This window comes from Cynoglossus semilaevis, chromosome 3 (assembly GCF_000523025.1).
Source record: "Cynoglossus semilaevis isolate Cse_v1.0 chromosome 3, Cse_v1.0, whole genome shotgun sequence".
Taxonomy (NCBI): domain Eukaryota; kingdom Metazoa; phylum Chordata; class Actinopteri; order Pleuronectiformes; family Cynoglossidae; genus Cynoglossus; species Cynoglossus semilaevis.
The window spans coordinates 8,973,301-8,980,114 of NC_024309.1; positions in this window are offsets into that span (position 1 = coordinate 8,973,301).

Consider the following 6,814-nt stretch of genomic DNA (forward strand, 5'->3'; position numbering starts at 1 on the left):
TCGTAGCGAGACTAGATGTATCTCTGGATGTGGCCACAAGAGGGCGACAACGTCCTGTTTTTCAGCCTGTTTGTATTGTGATTTTTTGAATCTCTCAGTTTTTCATTCATTCGTTCACTCTCGTTATCTCACACTTCATTCACCAGTAACACACTCAGATATTCACCCATTTACTCACTGGTTTTGTAACTCTCGCCTATTTATGGCAACATTTCCCAAAAACAACAGTATTTATCAATTGAACTGTGAAACATAACCTTACCCATAACCTCTCTCCTTGTTTTTCACCTCCTTCAGTGTTACACCATATCATCCTCAGGCTTTCCTTTCCTGCTTCTGTCTGAATTTTGTTTGTCTGGTTTGTCACCCCCCAACCTTCTTCCCGGTTTTGCAGATAGTACGATTGCAAATCCCTCTCCAACCTCCCACGTCGACACATTCACAGTTATTGCGCCAATTTTTCTTTTTTTTTGTTGCAATTTCTTTATTGTGACGCAAATAATGAAAATATCTTAATTGAAACTATTTGCCGTGCTGCATCACTTCTTGACCTTTACAGCAGTACAATTAAAACTAGTAAATAATATGAATGTCATAAAAGTGCAACATATACACACCTATACAACCCCTTTGATGTCACATGATCGTCATTCCGTAGCGTAATGTTGGATTTTTATATTCTCCCTTGATCCTGACGTTATTGTTTATTCCAGTCTTGTACTTGTCACTTGTCTACCTCTGACCTTTCTGCTGCTGTAACAAGTGACTGGGATCAATAAAGTCAAACCCAATCTCTTTTAAATGCAGACAATGATGCTAATATTTTGACTCAAAATATTGAGCAGACAGGTTTGTAAACTAATAGGTTAAACTTGGGATATTTAGGGGACATTTTTATACTAATCTGTGTGGCGTCTGGCTTTTAAATAGCTCTTCATGTTATTGAGTTTGAAAGTTAGGCAACTGGACGTGAATTTTCTAAAAGAAGACGTTACACCTCTCATCCAAGAGGCTTCTTCAGTTGTAACTGGTGGAGGGGAGTACAGCAGATATATACTCTAGGTATCTAGATGTTATTATTCACGAGCAGTTTTTGTGAATAAAAGTTCTACTTAATTAAAAAAATTAATAAATGAGAATGTACCTGCCCATGTTAATCACTTTTTGGTGTCTTATTATTCACGAGCGGTTTTTGTGAATAAAAGTTCTACTTAATTAAAAAAATTAATAAATGAGAATGTACCTGCCCATGTTAATCACTTTTTGGTGTCATATTGTCCCAAGTTATTTATAAGATTTTAACATTTAAAATGCCAAAAACAGGAAAAGCATAAATAGGCTACTCAAGGTTTTACAAGTTTAATAAAAATGATAATATGTTTATTATTTATTACCTTTCCAGTAGTAAAAACATTTAAGTGTAATGGCTTGTTAAAATTCGCCCACCCTTAAATTATGACACGTTTTGTTTATGTTGTGTTCATATTTACATCCCTTTGATTTTTAAAGCCAAAGTTTTCCTACAAATTTTGGTGAAATATTAGTCAAAAATATATTCTGGCCCCTGGTGATTAAACACATCCGCTGGCCCTCGGAGCAGCGTGTGTCTTTACACCCCTGCTTTTAGGACAAATGAGTGTTTGAGAACAGTTTTTGATTTGTTGTAAATTGTTGGTGTGAATTCTCGGTCTATTCTTATCTGCCCACTTGCTTTCGGCACTTTCCTGACTTCACCTCAGTCTGTCAATAAACACTGTTTATTTCTGGAGCGTTGTTTGTTTAGTAAATTTGCCCCCCAGTCTGGCTGCACACAGGTGTGTGATTGGAGATGTGATTTGCAGCCCTTCATTGTGCACACAATTTCTGCAGGGTAACAGTAATAACCCTGTCGGCTACAAAACTGGTTCAGATTAATAATAATAATAATAATCAAAAACTAAAGAAATAAATATATAAATATAAATAAAATAGGATTTTGAAATAAATTGCCACAAAAACTAGTTCACTTGACCCAGAGACAAACCAAAAGAGTCCAAACATAAGACCAGCAGAGGGACAACTTTGAGCTAAATATGTCTGGACCAGCACTCGCTGTCTTTATGCCATATATGGGCCATTAATAGGTTTTTATATGTGACCCAAGTGACCCATTTTCTTATTTCTGTCTCTGTGTGACCCAAGTGACCCATTTTCTTATTTGAACATTGATATATTGTCTTGTTTATTTAGAGTTCAACCACAGCAAGAGACTGACCAACAATGAGGACAACGAGCGGAACAGAGACACTGTGGGATAAGGACGCCTGTTTGCCGACTTACTGTAAGTTTGAACCTCATTAAACCTAATAATAATTGTTGGGTTTTTTTTCCGCATGTGTATAAAACGACTCAGTGACTTTTGTACGAAAAACTGCGTGAACAAAAAGTCATTGGATGCTGTGTCAAAAACCAACAAAAATGATCTCTTTCTATTATTGTGGTCATTATTTTCTTTTAAGTCTTTGAGACCAGTGGTTGTCTGACTTTTTCAGCAGCGCCCCCTTCTGTAGATAGGACTATTCTGAAATTATTTTTTCTTAAAAAGACAGTGGGACAAATTAAAAAACAACCATCTTTTCACCAAAGTTTTCCATTGATGCAACCAGCTGCAATAGCTTAGTGATCCTGAAGAGCGACATGCCCCCCATGTTGGACACATCTCTCCTAGACATTTTGGCAACTGAAAATAAAAGTCTTCTGGAACGCTAAATTCCAGTTAAGTATTAATACACCTCACTCACTTTTTACTTCCGTGATGTTTTCCGTGTACGTGTATGCAGGAGATCCAGGAGTTTAGTGGGTCTATTTTGGTCCTCATCTGCACTAATTTGAAGGAGGCTTTGGTGAGAGGAGGTGAGAGGAGGCACAGGGCTGCTGTCCTTTTATGACTGACTGAGAGCTGCAGGCTCAAAGACAGTGGTGTTATTATTTTGGGCTGCCGTAATTACATTCATCACCACACTGCACAGAGATAAGGTCACAAGTGATGCTGTGTTTGGAAATGTGAGAGGGAAATGCGTAATTAGTGGCCCAAAGTCCCTGTCGTGGCGAGGAGGCTATAAGGTCCTCCGTGACGTAGATCTTTGAAAATCACCCAATTTAATGATCCGCTAGTTAGCAGCTAACATCGGCGGCCTGTCATCCTCGGTCTTCGACGTCTCACGGAGCTATTTATATACATTTAAAGATAAATCTGCTGACTTTTGATCCGGGGTGAGTCCATCCAAACACGATTACTTTTCTTATTACTTGGTCCGATTTGGAAAGAAAACACAGTGCTGTCCAGATGAAGTTCTCTTTGAGCTGAAAAGAGGAAAAAAAACAAAACAAAAACTAATTCTCACTGTCAGCGTCTGATGCGTCTCAGACACAGATGATCAATGTGTGTAAAAGGATGAGGTTATAGCACAGTAATGCTTTTTTATTTTTAGTCTGAGCCAAAGAAGATTAACCCGCTTTTTCAAAATCGATCCCTCCACTCTTTGTCCCACAATTCCCTGAAAAGCTGACATTTTGTGTTCAACGGTGGCAGTCTTTAACCGGATAGATCTCCCTTCATCTTCCAACAATGACAAAAACCTATAAATATCACTTAAGACTTTAATTTAGAATGTGTATTTCACACAAACTGAGCCTAAGGAGGAAAAGGGATGTGAACAGCTGTAATCCAGAGCCGTGCTGCAGAACCTCACATCAAAATGACTCATCTAATCTGACTCCAATCCCAGACCACAGCTTAGATCTGATACGAGTGAAGTTAGGGTGAAGGATAGTCACACTGCTTTTCTTTAGACTCACACTCTAACACTGCTTGTTGGTTCATGGAAGAGTACAATAATAATACTTTGGGTCACTGACCTGATACTGGTTTGGTGTAGTTTTATCAAATGTTGATTATGTTTTTTTTATTTTACTCTGACATCACAGCAGTTAATTTTAGTTAAAATCCCATTTTTTAGACCACACGTGTCAATCTCAGGCTCGTGGGGCCAAATCTGGCCCACAGTGTAATTATATTTGGCCCACGAGATCATATCAAATGTGTTTTACAGTTGCCCCCCTAGTATATAACCAGTATATACTGGCAGGATTTGCAGTATTAGCAGTGTATGTGCTATAATATAGCACATACATTTTGTTTTTTTTGTTGTTGTTGTTAGCCTGTGAAAAAAGGTTGACGTTACAAATGAACTCAAAAGGCTACAGATAAAGAGACATAATGAGAAACAAATACTACTGATGTGTGTTTTATTTCAAATTTAATTTAATTTGTAAGTACTAGAGAGTGCAGACAAGTACTAGAGTTGAACTGTTGGCTAGGCTGCAGGATCTTTTCTCAGTCCTTTCTTTGGTAGCTCCGCTCCTCTCAGAATATTTATTCCCTTCAGTTGTTTTTTGCAGAACAACTTGTTCCTCCATCAAAGCGAAGCCCTGGGTTTTTCTCCAGACATCTGTGGCTGTTCATCCTTTAATCCAGTTTCCAATATAAATCCATATTTCCATATTTAGTTCAAGGCAGTCTTTTTATAAATTGAGTATTTTTAAAAACAACATGGCAGAAAACACTCATCACATTTATGCTGAATGTCCATGTGTGTGTTTTTTTTTTTTTCCTCGAATCGTACACAAAAGGTTTAACCTTCCTGGCATTTCTTTATTCAAACACACATCTTTTTGCATAATTGCTGGTGTAAATTCACCAGGAGCAGATGAGGTGAAGGCATCTCATCTGCTCCTCATCATCATGGATCTTCCCATGCCTCTGCCGAGACCTCTCTTTCTCCTTGGACTCCTGTCTGATCAATAGGGCTTTAATATGGCTTTCTCCCAAACACGGGGCTTTGTGAGAATTACAGACATTAAACCTACATCTGTTTCTATGTTTATTTTTGACACTAAACCTATTAATGAAAAATGTCTTCAGCATGGAAAAATATTTTTTTCAAAAGTTAGTTTTTCCTCTTCCTCTTTGCGGGGTTCTCAGTTCAGCTAATTTCTTTCATTCGCGTCTGTTTTTTTTTAGTCTTAGTCTGAAAAACAACAACAAACAATTAGTTTTGGTAAATGGTAAAATAGAAGATAATTTAATAATAAAAATGTGTTTGCTATTTTCTGTTCTTTTTATTCCTGACCTTTTTTCATTATCTGTATCCACGAAATCTTCTTTTATTCATGCTGTTTCATTAATTATTCTACTTTCCTTGATTTTGAAGAAAAGTATTTATATTGACGCCCATTTCCTCTCCCAAAAGTTTTGGCACATTGTTTTATAATTATACGGCATTACATGAATAAAATATAAATATAAAACATAAATGAAATAAATAAAAACGACCATAACCAAAACAATGTTGCAGCCGGTTTGTGTATTATCTCTTTCTGTATGAAATTATTGCTCTGGTGCTAATTGTGCTGCCATCCACCCACTGGTTCACCTTGTGGAACATTGTCCATCAAGGTCTGTGTCTAACACAGCAGCTATAACTGTGAGTCAACAAATGACTAATGTTCATGCACTCATTAAAATCTATTTATCAAGCTTAAGGCTTGATAAACAAGTACAAAAATACCTGTCATGTAAATATGAATGTATATTTTAAAGCATAGACGACAAACATTATTAGAAAAAGTTTAAACAAGTACAAAAATACCTGTCATGTACTGCTTTTTGGTTCTTGTATACGATGTTTTAAGATATTTCCTGTTTGAGTTGCTCATATTCAGAAGTGGATTCATTTGGATTTAGATTTAGAAAATGTAAATGTAAAATGACTAAGATCAGGACGCTGAGGAAAACTCTAATAATTTTAGGCTCAAAGAACAAAACTTGTCATGAAAACTAATAGTAAGTGTCATGCTAATCCTGTGATACATGACCGTTATTAGCTGTGGCACATAATTTGTTTGAAAAATTCTAGGTGCACCACCAGACAAAAACTATATGCTGTGAAAAACAATAGAAAACAATAATCTACTACTGCAGTGTTAATTTAACTCTCAGTTTACTTGCTCAGTATTCACTCCTGGTCTGTTTAGTTGAACACAATGCTGATACACTTGCAGGAATTGAAGAAAGACTCACAGGAAGATCTCCTTATTTTTTTTTAGTTTTAAAGTCATCTGCTTCCACCTAGTGGAGAAACATTTAAGTCTTCCTGTAACTGTCACATACGTGAGCGAAGACTAACTATTTTCAGTAAATAAACAATAGTTTTCAGACCATATTAAGTGAATCTCCTACACACACACACTGATGTGCTCTACATATATAAATACACACATACACAGTATACATAGTTTGCAGTATTTTATCAGGTCATTGTGTCAAGACGCACTGCTGTAGGCCTGCTTCTGTTGCTGATGTGTGAAACAACAACAGGTGACAGTAATGTAACTTTGAAGAACAAAACAGGCCACATCGCAGCACTGATCAGAATTAACTCAGATACCTCAGCGTTTTACCAACCCGCCCTTCTGTCTGAGGTGGATGTTTCATAGCTCCCATCATAGAAGCTTATAAATATTCCCTGAACATACGGCAAAGGCAGGAACCCATCACTGAGGTAAATATCACGGCTCACAGCTTCACGTGACATGATTCCTCTCAGGGGAATCAAAGTAGGGGGCCGTGTCCACGCTGACCCAAAGCTGTACACGCAGAGCAAACAGCCCGGTCGGGCCGGGCCGTGAGCTCCCAGGCTTAGGCACTTTTGCAGATTACATTCTCTAGTTCCTGTTCCCACAGTGGAGAGGGAAATTAGTGCCCCCCCCTCCC